The sequence below is a fragment of the Garra rufa genome, chromosome 20 (genome assembly GCF_049309525.1).
Source record: "Garra rufa chromosome 20, GarRuf1.0, whole genome shotgun sequence".
NCBI lineage: Eukaryota > Metazoa > Chordata > Actinopteri > Cypriniformes > Cyprinidae > Garra > Garra rufa.
Window position 1 is genome coordinate 17,196,696 of NC_133380.1, and position 14,145 is coordinate 17,210,840.

A 14,145-nucleotide genomic window follows, 5' to 3' on the forward strand; every position below is an offset into this window, starting at 1 on the left:
CCTATTGGTCAAGAGTAATGAAGCATTCATTAACCATTAGTTTTAAAATGAACAAAAATGCTAATAACTGTAGATAGCATTAGCCTATTGTAATGAAACTGGTCTCAAAATATTCCTTGGGTCATGCTGACAACATAGATATCAATTATGCAACAGTTGGCCAAACTCCCTGTCCGCCATTTTGATTTATGTTGAAAACCTACTTTTTCGAACTAGTCCTAGACCGTTTGTCCGATTTTCACCAAAATCGAGTCAGATCATCTTCAGACTGTGCTGACAAAAATTTATGGATTTCATGTTGATAGTTGAAACCGTTTTCGTACAGCGGCTCTACAAATTTTAGGCTTGATGTGAAAATGACTCTAAGGCTATATCTTTGGAAAACTTTGACATAATGACACCAAACTTTGTGTGAACGTTTGTCATCTCACACTAAACACACCACATCGATTTGATAACAGCGCCACCTGTTGGTCAAACCTAATAAGCCATTAAATCACATCAGTAGTCGTTCTACATCATTTTTCTGTCGTTTTGACTAAAATCATCCTAAAATGGCTTCTTTGTACTTATTGTTGCAGTTGGTCTGCTGTTCCTGCCATCCTTAGCTCCTCATTTTCCGCTTTGAGTGCTTGGCCCCGTAATTGCTGCTTGCAGCTATATTTAGGGGCCAAGCACCGAAGGTGCGAAGGCACCTATTGTTTTCGTTAGAATTCTTATTATTATTATTATTATTATTATTCTTCCGCCGCAAGTCTATGGCAGCCCATAGAACCGCTTGCGGGAAAGTTGTATAATTTGGCACACTGATAGAGGACAGTCCCACTATTAACCATAGCAAGTTTGGAGTCTCTAACTCAAACTCTCTAGCGCCACCATTTGTCCAAACTTTCACTTTCTTTTTGCTTATAACTTTTGAACCGTAAGCCACAAAATCAAAATTCCAATTTTCCCTGAATCCTTGGGTCATGCCGAGTCGAATGAACACCAAATTTCAAAAATCCTAAGGTTTAGTTTTTTTTCTATAATTTTTTGTTTATAAAACCTACTTTTTCGAACTCGTCCTAGACGGTTTGTCTGATTTTCACCAAAATTGGCTCAGATCAACTTCAGACCATGCTGGCTAAAAGTTATGGAATTCAAGTTGATTGGACAAACCGTTCTCGAATAACGCACTAATTAATTCCACGAAAAGCGTTCAAAAATGGAATTGAGGCCATATCTCTGCGACGCTTTGGAGTATTGAGACCAAACTTGGTGTGTGTTATAACAAGCATGATCTGAGGCTACCTGCAGTGTTTCGTCACAGTGCCACCTAGTGGTCAGGAGATATGAAAAATGGCTATTTTTGCTTATAACTTCTCAGTGGTTTGACTAAAAATCTCAAAACTGGTCTTGTTAGATTCGGAGGAGCATGCCGAGTCGACCCATATCCAATTTTCCCATGTCAGCCATTTTGGGTGTCGGCCATTTTGAATTTAGTTTTAAAATGCTTTATCTTGAGAACGGATTAACGTATCGTTTCGACAATAATTACAAAAATGTTCGGCACCATGCCCTGAATGTACATACAAATTTTGGGGCCAGCGCCACCTTGTGGTCAAAAGTTATAACGAAATTTCGAAAAATGCTAATAACTTCTGAAAAAAATGGCTTATTGTTATAAAAGTGATCTCAAAATATTCCTTGGGTCAGGCCGAGAACATTGATACCAATTATGCCAAAATTGGCCTAACTTCCTGTTCGCCATTTTGATGAATGTAGAAAACCTACTTTTTCAAACTCCTCCTAGACCGTTAGTCGGATTTTCACCAAATTTGACTCGGATCATCTTCAGACCATGCTGACAAAAAGTTATGGATTTCGTGTCGATATTCGAAACCGTTTTCATTTAACGCATCAACGAATTAGCAGGTAAGATGCCAAAGCGCATTGGAAGCTGTATCTCTGCAAAGCTTTGAGATATTTGCACCAAATTTGGTAGGTGGCATTACCACCTGACACTGATTACACCACATAAATTTGGTAGCAGCGCCACCTATTGGTCAAGAGTAATGAAGCATTCATTAACCATTAGTTTTAAAATGATCAAAAATGCTAATAACTCTAGATAGCATTAGCCTATTTTAAAGAAACTGGTCTTAAAATATTCCTTGGGTCATGCCGACAACATAGATACCAATTATGCCACAGTTGGCCAAACTCCCTGTCCGCCATTTTGATTTATGTTGAAAACCTACTTTTTCGAACTAGTCCTAGACCGTTCGTCCGATTTTCACCAAAATCGAGTCAGATCATCTTCAGACTGTGCTGACAAAAAGTTATGGATTTCATGATGATAGATGAAACCGTTTTCGTATAGCGCCTCTATAAATTTAAGGCTTCATGTGAAAATGACTCTAAGGCTATATCTTTGGAGAACTTTGACATAATGACACCAAACTTTGTGTGAACGTTTGTCACCTCACACTAAACACACCTCATCGATTTGATAACAGCGCCACCTGTTGGTCAAACCTAATAAGCCATTAAATCATATCAGTAGGCGTTCTACATAATTTTTCTGTCGTTTTGACTAAAATCATCCTAAAATGGCTTCTTTTTACTTATTTTTGCAGTTGGTCTGCTGTTCCTGCCATCCTTAGCTCCTCATTTTCCGCTTTGAGTGCTTGGCCCCGTAATTGCTGCTTGCAGCTATATTTAGGGGCCAAGCACCGAAGGTGCGAAGGCACCTATTGAAACCGTTAGAATTCTTATTAGGGGCCAAGCACCGAAGGTGCGAAGGCACCTATTGTATCCGTTAGGATTCTTATTATTATTATTATTCCGCCGCAAGTCTATGGCAGCCCATAGAACCGCTTGCGGGAAAGTTGTATAATTTGGCACACTGATAGAGGGCCGACTCAACATTAACCATAGCAAGTTTGGAGTCTCTAACTCAAACTCTCTAGCGCCACCACTCGTCCAAACTTTCACTTTCTTTTTGCTAATAACTTTTGAACCGTAAGCCATAAAATCAAAATTCCAATTTCCCCTGAATCCTTGGGTCATGCCGAGTCGAATGAACACCAAATTTCAAAAATCCTAAGGTTTAGTTTTTTTTCTATAATTTTTTGTTTATAAAACCTACTTTTTCGAACTCGTCCTAGACGGTTTGTCTGATTTTCACCAAAATTGGCTCAGATCATCTTCAGACGATGCAGGCAAAAAGTTATGGAATTCAAGTTGATTGGACAAACCGTTCTCGAATAACGCGCTAATTAATTCTACAAAAAGCGTTCAAAAATGGACGTGAGGCCATATCTCCGCAACGCTTTGGAATATTGAGACCAAACTTGGTGTGTGTTATAACAAGCATGACCTGAGGCTACCTGCAGTGTTTCGTCACAGTGCCACCTAGTGGTCAGGAGATATGAAAAATGGCTATTTTTGCTTATAACTTCTCAGTGGTTTGACCAAAAGTCTCAAAACTGGTCTTGTTAGATTCGGAGGAGCATGCCGAGTCGACCCATATCCAATTTTCCCATGTCAGCCATTTTGGGTGTCGGCCATTTTGAATTTAGTTTTAAAATGCTGTATCTTGAGAACGGATTAACGTATCGTTTCGACAATAATTACAAAAATGTTCGGCACCATGCCCTGAATGTACATACCAATTTTGGGGCCAGCGCCACCTTGTGGTAAAAAGTTATAACGAAATTTCGAAAAATGCTAATAACTTCTGAGAAAAATGGCTTATTGTAATAAAAGTGATCTCAAAATATTCCTTGGGTCAGGCCGAGAACATTGATACCAATTATGCCAAAATTGGCCTAACTTCCTGTTCGCCATTTTGATGAATGTAGAAAACCTACTTTTTCGAACTCCTCCTAGACCGTTAGTCGGATTTTCACCAAATTTGACTCGGATCATCTTCAGAGCATGCTGACAAAAAGTTATGGATTTCGTGTCGATATTCGAAACCGTTTTCATTTAACGCATCAACGAATTTGCAAGTAAGATGCCAAAGCGCATCGGAAGCTGTATCTCTGCAAAGCTTTGAGATATTTGCACCAAATTTGGTATGTGGCATTAACACCTCACACTGATGACACCACATCAATTTGGTAGCAGCGCCACCTATTGGTCAAGAGTAATGAAGCATTCATTAACTATTAGTTTTAAAATATACAAAAATGCTAATAACTGTAGATAGCATTAGCCTATTGTAATGAAACTGGTCTCAAAATATTCCTTGGGTCATGCCGACAACATAGATACCAATTATGCAACAGTTGGCCAAACTCCCTGTCCGCTATTTTGATTTATGTTGAAAACCTACTTTTTCGAACTAGTCCTAGACCGTTTGTCCGATTTTCACCAAAATCGAGTCAGATCATCTTCAGACTGTGCTGACAAAAAGTTATGGATTTCAAGTTGATAGTTGAAACCGTTTTCGTACAGCACCTCTATAAATTTTAGGCTTGATGTGAAAATGTCTCTAAGGCTATATCTTTGGAAAATTTTGACATAATGACACCAAACTTTGTGTGAACGTTTGTCACCTCACACTAAACACACCACATCGATTTGATAACAGCGCCACCTGTTGGTCAAACCTAATAAGCCATTAAATCATATCAGTAGGTGTTCTACATCATTTTTCTGTCGTTTTGACTAAAATCATCCTAAAATGGCTTCTTTTTACTTATTGTTGCAGTTGGTCTGCTGTTCCTGCCATCCTTAGCTCCTCATTTTCCGCTTTGAGTGCTTGGCCCCGTAATTGCTGCTTGCAGCTATATTTAGGGGCCAAGCACCGAAGGTGCGAAGGCACCTATTGAAACCGTTAGAATTCTTATTATTATTATTATTATTCTTCCGCCGCAAGTCTATGGCAGCCCATAGAACCGCTTGCGGGAAAGTTGTATAATTTGGCACACTGATAGAGGACAGTCCCAACATTAACCATAGCAAGTTTGGAGTCTCTAACTCAAACTCTCTAGCGCCACCACTTGTCCAAACTTTCACTTTCTTTTTGCTAATAACTTTTTAACCGTGAGCCATAAAATCAAAATTCTAATTTTCTCCGATTGCTTGGGTCATGCCGAGTCGAATGAACACCAAATTTCAAAAATCGTAAGGTTTCGTTTTTTTTCTAAAATTATTTGTTTGTAAAACCTACCTTTTCGAACTCGTCCTAGACGGTTTGTCTGATTTACACCAAAATTGGCTCAGATCATCTTCAGACCATGCAGGCAAAAAGTTATGGAATTCAAGTTGATTGGACAAACCGTTCTCGAATAACGTGCTAATTAATTCTACGAAAAGCGTTCAAAAATGGAAGTGAGGCCATATCTCCGCAACGCTTTGGAATATTGAGACCAAACTTGGTGTGTGTTGTAACAAGCATGACCTGAGGCTATCTGCAGTGTTTCGTCACAGTGCCACCTAGTGGTCAGGAGTTATGAAAAATGGCTATTTTTGCTTATAACTTCTCAGTGGTTTGACCAAAAATCTCAAAACTGGTCTTGTTAGATTCGGAGGAGCATGCCGAGTCGACCCATATCCAATTTTCCCATGTCAGCCATTTTGGGTGTTGGCCATTTTGAATTTAGCTTTAAAATGCTGTATCTTGAGAACGGATTAACGTATCGTTTCGACAATAATTACAAAAATGTTCGGCACCATGCCCTGAATGTACATACCAATTTTGGGGCCAGCGCCACCTTGTGGTCAAAAGTTATAACGAAATTTCGAAAAATGCTAATAACTTCTGAAAAAAATGGCTTATTGTAATAAAAGTGACCTCAAAATATTCCTTGGGTCAGGCCGAGAACATTGATACCAATTATGCCAAAATTGGCCTAACGTCCTGTTCGCCATCTTGATGAATGTAGAAAACCTACTTTTTCGAACTCCTCCTAGACCGTTAGTCGGATTTTCACCAAATTTGACTCGGATCATCTTCAGACCATGCTGACAAAAAGTTATGGATTTCGTGTCGATATTCGAAACCGTTTTCATTTAACGCATCAACGAATTTGCAGGTAAGATGCCAAAGCGCATCGGAAGCTGTATCTCTGCAAAGCTTTGAGATATTTGCACCAAATTTGGTATGTGGCATTAACACCTCACACTGATGACACCACATCAATTTGGTAGCAGTGCCACCTATTGGTCAAGAGTAATGAAGCATTCATTAACTATTAGTTTTAAAATGAACAAAAATGCTAATAACTGTAGATAGCATTAGCCTATTGTAATGAAACTGGTCTCAAAATATTCCTTGGGTCATGCCGACAACATAGATACCAATTATGCCACAGTTGGCCAAACTCCCTGTCCGCCATTTTGAATTATGTTGAAAACCTACTTTTTCGAACTAGTCCTAGACCGTTTGTCCGATTTTCACCAAAATCGAGTGAGATCATCTTCAGACTGTGCTGACAAAAAGTTATGGATTTCATGTTGATAGTTGAAACCGTTTTCGTACAGCACCTCTATAAATTTTAGGCTTGATGTGAAAATGACTCTAAGGCTATATCTTTGGAAAACTTTGACATAATGACACCAAACTTTGTGTGAACGTTTGTCATCTCACACTTAACACGCCACATCGATTTGATAACAGCGCCACCTGTTGGTAAAACCTAATAAGCCATTAAATCATATCAGTATAATTTTTCTGTCGTTTTGACTAAAATCATCCTAAAATGGCTTCTTTTTACTTATTGTTGCAGTTGGTCTGCTGTTCCTGCCATCCTTATCTCGTCATTTTCCGCTTTGAGTGCTTGGCCCCGTAATTGCTGCTTGCAGCTATATTTATTATTATTATTATTCTTCCGCCGCAAGTCTATGGCAGCCCATAGAACCGCTTGCGGGAAAGTTGTATAATTTGGCACACTGATAGAGGACCGTCCCAACATTAACCATAGCAAGTTTGGAGTCTCTAACTCAAACTCTCTAGCGCCACCATTTGTCCAAACTTTCACTTTCTTTTTGCTAATAACTTTTGAACCGTAAGCCACAAAATCAAAATTCCAATTTTCCCTGAATCCTTGGGTCATGCCGAGTCGAATGAACACCAAATTTCAAAAATCGTAAGGATTAGTTTTTTTTCTATAATTTTTTGTTTATAAAACCTACTTTTTCGAACTCGTCCTAGACGGTTTGTCTGATTTTCACCAAAATTGGCTCAGATCATCTACAGACCATGCAGGCAAAAAGTTATGGAATTCAAGTTGATTGGACAAACCGTTCTCGAATAACGCGCTATTTAATTCTACGAAAAGCGCGCAAAAATGGATGTAAGGCCATATCTCCGCAACGGTTTGTCGTATTGAGACCAAACTTGGTGTGTGTTATAACAAGCATGATCTGAGGCGTCCTGCAGTGTTTCGTAACAGTGCCACCTAGTGGTCAGGAGATATGAAAAATGGCTATTTTTGCTTATAACTTCTCAGTGATTTGGCCAAAAATCTCGAAACTCATTCTGTTAGATTCGGAGGAGCATGCCGAGTCGAACCATATCCAATTTTCCCAAGTCAGCCATTTTGGGTGTCGGCCATTTTGAATTTAGCTTTAAAATGCTGTATCTTGAGAACGGATTAACGTATCGTTTCGACAATAATTACAAAAATGTTCGGCACCATGCCCTGAATGTACATACCAATTTTGGGGCCAGTGCCACCTTGTGGTCAAAAGTTATAACGAAATTTCTAGAAATGCTAATAACTTCTGAAAAAAATGGCTTATTGTAATAAAAGTGATCTCAAAATATTCCTTGGGTCAGACCGAGAACATTGATACCCATTATGCCAAAATTGGCCTAACTTCCTGTTCGCCATTTTGATGAATGTAGAAAACCTACTTTTTCGAACTCCTCCTAGACCGTTAGTCGGATTTTCACCAAATTTGACTCGGATCATCTTCAGACCATGCTGACAAAAAGTTATGGATTTCGTGTCGATATTCGAAACCGTTTTCATTTAACGCATCAACGAATTTGCAGGTAAGATGCCAAAGCGTATCGGAAGCTGTATCTCTGCAAAGATTTGAGATATTTGCACCAAATTTGGTATGTGGCATTACCACCTCACACTGATTACAGCACATTAATTTGGTAACAGCGCCACCTATTGGTCAAGAGTAATGAAGCATTCATTAACCATTAGTTGTAAAAAGAACAAAAATGCTAATAACTGTAGATAGCATTAGCCTATTGTAATAAAACTGGTCTCAAAATATTCCTTGGGTCATGCCGACAACATAGATACCAATTATGCCACAGTTGGCCAAACTTCCTGTCCGCCATTTTGATCTATGTTGAAAACCTACTTTTTCGAACTAATCCTAGACCGTTCGTTCGATTTTCACCAAAATCGAGTCAGATCATCTTCAGACTGTGCTGACAAAAAGTTATGGATTTCATGTTGATAGATGGAACCGTTTTCGTACAGCGCCTCTATAAATTTTAGGCTTGATGTGAAAATGACTCTAAGGCTATATCTTTGGAAAACTTTTACATAATGACACCAAACTTTGTGTGAACGTTTGTCATCTCACACTAAACACACCACATCGATTTGATAACAGCGCCACCTGTTGGTCAAACCTAATAAGCCATTAAATCATATCAGTAGGCGTTCTACATCACTTTTCTGTCGTTTTGACTAAATCATCCTAAAATGGCTTCTTTTTACTTATTTTTGCAGTTGGTCTGCTGTTCCTGCCATCCTTAGCTCCTCATTTTCCGCTTTGAGTGCTTGGCCCCGTAATTGCTGCTTGCAGCTATATTTAGGGGCCAAGCACCGAAGGTGCGAAGGCACCTATTGAAACCGTTAGAATTCTTATTATTAGGGGCCAAGCACCGAAGGTGCGAAGGCACCTATTGAAACCGTTAGAATTCTTATTATTATTATTATTCCGCCGCAAGTCTATGGCAGCCCATAGAACCGCTTGCGGGAAAGTTGTATAATTTGGCACACTGATAGAGGGCCGACTCAACATTAACCATAGCAAGTTTGGAGTCTCTAACTCAAACTCTCTAGCGCCACCACTTGTCCAAACTTTCACTTTCTTTTTGCTAATAACTTTTGAACCGTAAGCCATAAAATCAAAATTCCAATTTTCCCTGAATCCTTGGGTGATGCCGAGTCGAATGAACACCAAATTTCAAAAATCCTAAGGTTTAGTTTTTTTTCTATAATTTTTTGTTTATAAAACCTACTTTTTCGAACTCGTCCTAGACGGTTTGTCTGATTTTCACCAAAATTGGCTCAGATCATCTTCAGACCATGCAGGCAAAAAGTTATGGAATTCAAGTTGATTGGACAAACCGTTCTCGAATAACGCGCTAATTAATTCTACGAAAAGTGCGCAAAAACGGATGTGAGGCCATATCTCCGCAACGGTTTGTCTTATTGAGACCAAACTTGGTGTGTGTTGTAACAAGCATGACCTGAGGCTACCTGCAGTGTTTCGTCACAGTGCCACCTAGTGGTCAGGAGATATGAAAAATGGCTATTTTTGCTTATAACTTCTTAGTGCTTTGGCCAAATATCTAGAAACTGGTCCCGTTAGATTCGGAGGAGCATGCCGAGTCGAACCATATCCAATTTTCCCATGTCAGCCATTTTGGGTGTCGGCCATTTTGAATTTAGCTTTAAAATGCTGTATCTTGAGAACAGATTAACGTATCGTTTCGACCATAATTACAAAAATGTTCGGCACCATGCCCTGAATGTACATACCAATTTTGGGGCCAGCGCCACCTTGTGGTCAAAAGTTATAACGAAATTTCTAAAAATGCTAATAACTTCTGAAAAAAATGGCTTAATGTAATAAAAGTGATCTCAAAATATTCCTTGGGTCTGGCCGAGAACATTGATACCAATTATGCCAAAATTGGCCTAACTTCCTGTTCGCCATTTTGATGAATGTAGAAAACCTACTTTTTCGAACTCCTCCTAGACTGTTAGTCGGATTTTCACCAAATTTGAATCGGATCATCTTCAGACCATGCTGACAAAAAGTTATGGATTTCGTGTCGATATTCGAAACCGTTTTCATTTAACGCATCAACGAATTTGCAGGTAAGATGCCAAAGCGCATCGGAGGCTGTATCTCTGCAAAGCTTTGAGATATTTGCACCAAATTTGGTATGTGGCATTACCACCTCACACTGATTACACCACATCAATTTGGTAGCAGCGCCACCTATTGGTCAAGAGTAATGAAGCATTCATTAACCATTAGTTTTAAAATGAACAAAAATGCTAATAACTGTAGATAGCATTAGCCTATTGTAATGAAACTGGTCTCAAAATATTCCTTGGGTCATGCTGACAACATAGATATCAATTATGCAACAGTTGGCCAAACTCCCTGTCCGCCATTTTGATTTATGTTGAAAACCTACTTTTTCGAACTAGTCCTAGACCGTTTGTCCGATTTTCACCAAAATCGAGTCAGATCATCTTCAGACTGTGCTGACAAAAATTTATGGATTTCATGTTGATAGTTGAAACCGTTTTCGTACAGCGGCTCTACAAATTTTAGGCTTGATGTGAAAATGACTCTAAGGCTATATCTTTAGAAAACTTTGACATAATGACACCAAACTTTGTGTGAACGTTTGTCATCTCACACTAAACACACCACATCGATTTGATAACAGCGCCACCTGTTGGTCAAACCTAATAAGCCATTAAATCACATCAGTAGTCGTTCTACATCATTTTTCTGTCGTTTTGACTAAAATCATCCTAAAATGGCTTCTTTGTACTTATTGTTGCAGTTGGTCTGCTGTTCCTGCCATCCTTAGCTCCTCATTTTCCGCTTTGAGTGCTTGGCCCCGTAATTGCTGCTTGCAGCTATATTTATTATTATTATTCTTCCGCCGCAAGTCTATGGCAGCCCATAGAACCGCTTGCGGGAAAGTTGTATAATTTGGCACACTGATAGAGGGCCGACTCAACATTAACCATAGCAAGTTTGGAGTCTCTAATTCAAACTCTCTAGCGCCACCACTTGTCCAAACTTTCACTTTCTTTTTGCTAATAACTTTTGAACCGTAAGCCATAAAATCAAAATTCCAATTTTCCCTGAATCCTTGGGTCATGCCGAGTCGAATGAACACCAAATTTCAAAAATCCTAAGGTTTAGTTTTTTTTCTATAATTTTTTGTTTGTAAAACCTACTTTTTCGAACTCGTCCTAGACGGTTTGTTTGATTTACACCAAAATTGGCTCAGATCATCTTCAGACGATGCAGGCAAAAAGTTATGGAATTCAAGTTGATTGGACAAACCGTTCTCGAATAACGCGCTAATTAATTCTACAAAAAGCGTTCAAAAATGGACGTGAGGCCATATCTCCGCAACGCTTTGGAATATTGAGACCAAACTTGGTGTGTGATATAACAATCAGGACCTGAGGCTACCTGCAGTGTTTCGTCACAGTGCCACCTAGTGGTCAGGAGATATAAAAAATGGCTATTTTTGCTTATAACTTCTCAGTGGTTTGACCAAAAATCTCAAAACTGGTCTTGTTAGATTCGGAGGAGCATGCCGAGTCGACCCATATCCAATTTTCCCATGTCAGCCATTTTGGGTGTCGGCCATTTTGAATTTAGCTTTAAAATGCTGTATCTTGAGAACGGATTAACGTATCGTTTCGACAATAATTACAAAAATGTTCGGCACCATGCCCTGAATGTACATAAAAATTTTGGGGCCAGCGCCACCTTGTGGTCAAAAGTTATACCGAAATTTCGAAAAATGCTAATAACTTCTGAAAAAAAATGGCTTATTGTAATAAAAGTGATCTCAAAATATTCCTTGGGTCAGACCGAGAACATTGATACCAATTATGCCAAAATTGGCCTTACTTCCTGTTCGCCATTTTGATGAATGTAGAAAACCTACTTTTTCGAACTCCTCCTAGACCGTTAGTCTGATTTTCACCAAATTTGACTCGGATCATCTTCAGACCATGCTGACAAAAAGTTATGGATTTCGTGTCGATATTCGAAACCGTTTTCATTTAACGCATCAACGAATTTGCAGGTAAGATGCCAAAGCGCATCGGAAGCTGTATCTCTGCAAAGCTTTGAGATATTTGCACCAAATTTGGTATGTGGCATTACCACCTCACACTGATTACACCACATAAATTTGGTAGCAGCGCCACCTATTGGTCAAGAGTAATGAAGCATTCATTAACCATTAGTTTTTAAATGAACAAAAATGCTAATAACTGTAGATAGCATTAGCCTATTGTAATGAAACTGGTCTCAAAATATTCCTTGGGTCATGCTGACAACATAGATACCAATTATGCCACAGTTGGCCAAACTCCCTGTCCGCCATTTTGATTTATGTTGAAAACCTACTTTTTCGAACTAGTCCTAGACCGTTTGTCCGATTTTCACCAAAATCGAGTCAGATCATCTTCAGACTGTGCTGACAAAAAGTTATGGATTTCATGATGATAGATGAAACCGTTTTCGTATAGCGCCTCTATAAATTTAAGGCTTTATGATAAAATGACTCTGAGGCTGTATTTCTGCAAAGCTTTGATATAAAGACACCAAACTTTGTGTGCACGTTTGTCACCTCACACTAAACACACCACATGGATTTGAGAACAGCGCCACCTGTTGGTCAAACGTAATAAGCATTAAATCATATCAGTAGGCGTTCTACATCATTTTTCTGTAATTTTCACTAAAATCCTCTTAAAATTGGTTCCTTTTCCTTATTGTTGCAGTTGGTCTGCTGTTCCTGCCATCCTTAGCTCCTCATTTTCCGCTTTGAGTGCTTGGCCCCGTAATTGCTGCTTGCAGCTATATTTATTATTATTATTATTCTTCCGCCGCAAGTCTATGGCAGCCCATAGAACCGCTTGCGGGAAAGTTGTATAATTTGGCACACTAATAGAGGACAGTCTCAACTTTAACCATAGCAAGTTTGGAGTCTCTAACTCAAACTCTCTAGCGCCACCACTTGTCCAAACTTTCACTTTCTTTTTGCTAATAACTTTTGAACCGTAAGCCATAAAATCAAAATTCCAATTTTCTCTGAATCCTTGGGTCGTGCCGAGTCGAATGAACACCAAATTTCAAAAATCCTAAGGTTTAGTTTTTTTTCTATAATTTTTTGTTTATAAAACCTACTTTTTCGAACTCGTCCTAGACGGTTTGTCTGATTTTCACCAAAATTGGCTCAGATCATCTTCAGACCATGGAGGCAAAAAGTTATGGAATTCAAGTTGATTGGACAAACCGTTCTCGAATAATGCGCTAATTAATTCTACGAAAAGCGTTCAAAAATGGATGTGAGGCCATATCTCGGCAACGGTTTGTCGTATTGAGACCAAACTTGGTGTGTGTTATAACAAGCATGACCTGACACTACTTGCAGTGTTTCGTCACAGTGCCACCTAGTGGTCAGGAGATATGTAAAGTGACTATTTTTGCTTATAACTTCTCAGTGGTTTGACCAAAAATCTCAAAACTGGTCTTGTTAGATTCGGAGGAGCATGCCGAGTCGACCCATATCCAATTTTCCCATGTCAGCCATTTTGGGTGTCGGCCATTTTGAATTTAGCTTTAAAACGCTGTATCTTGAGAACGGATTAACGTATCGTTTCGACAATAATTACAAAAATGTTCGGCACCACGCCCTGAATGTACATACAAATTTTGGGGCCAGCGCCACCTTGTGGTCAAAAGTTATAACGAAATTTCGAAAAATGCTAATAACTTCTGAAAAAAATGGCTTATTGTAATAAAAGTGATCTCAAAATATTCCTTGGGTCAGGCCGAGAACATTGATACCAATTATGCCAAAATTGGCCTAACTTCCTGTTCGCCATTTTGATGAATGTAGAAAACCTACTTTTTCGAACTCCTCCTAGACCGTTAGTCGAATTTTCACCAAATTTGACTCGGATCATCTTCAGACCATGCTGACAAAAAGTTATGGATTTCGTGTCGATATTCGAAACCGTTTTCATTTAACGCATCAACGAATTTGCAGGTAAGATGCCAAAGCGCATCGGAAGCTGTATCTCTGCAAAGCTTTGAGATATTTGCACCAAATTTGGTATGTGGCATTACCACCTCACACTGATTACACCACATAAATTTGGTAGCAGCGCCACC

At 39.1% G+C, this 14,145-nt stretch overlaps 1 protein-coding gene across 2 annotated transcripts in view; it reads right to left on the reverse strand.

Moving 5' to 3' along the window:
• Positions 1 to 14,145, reverse strand: part of ndrg3a (ndrg family member 3a) — a 157,666-nt gene that overhangs the window by 35,024 nt on the left and 108,497 nt on the right. The window lies entirely within an intron of this gene.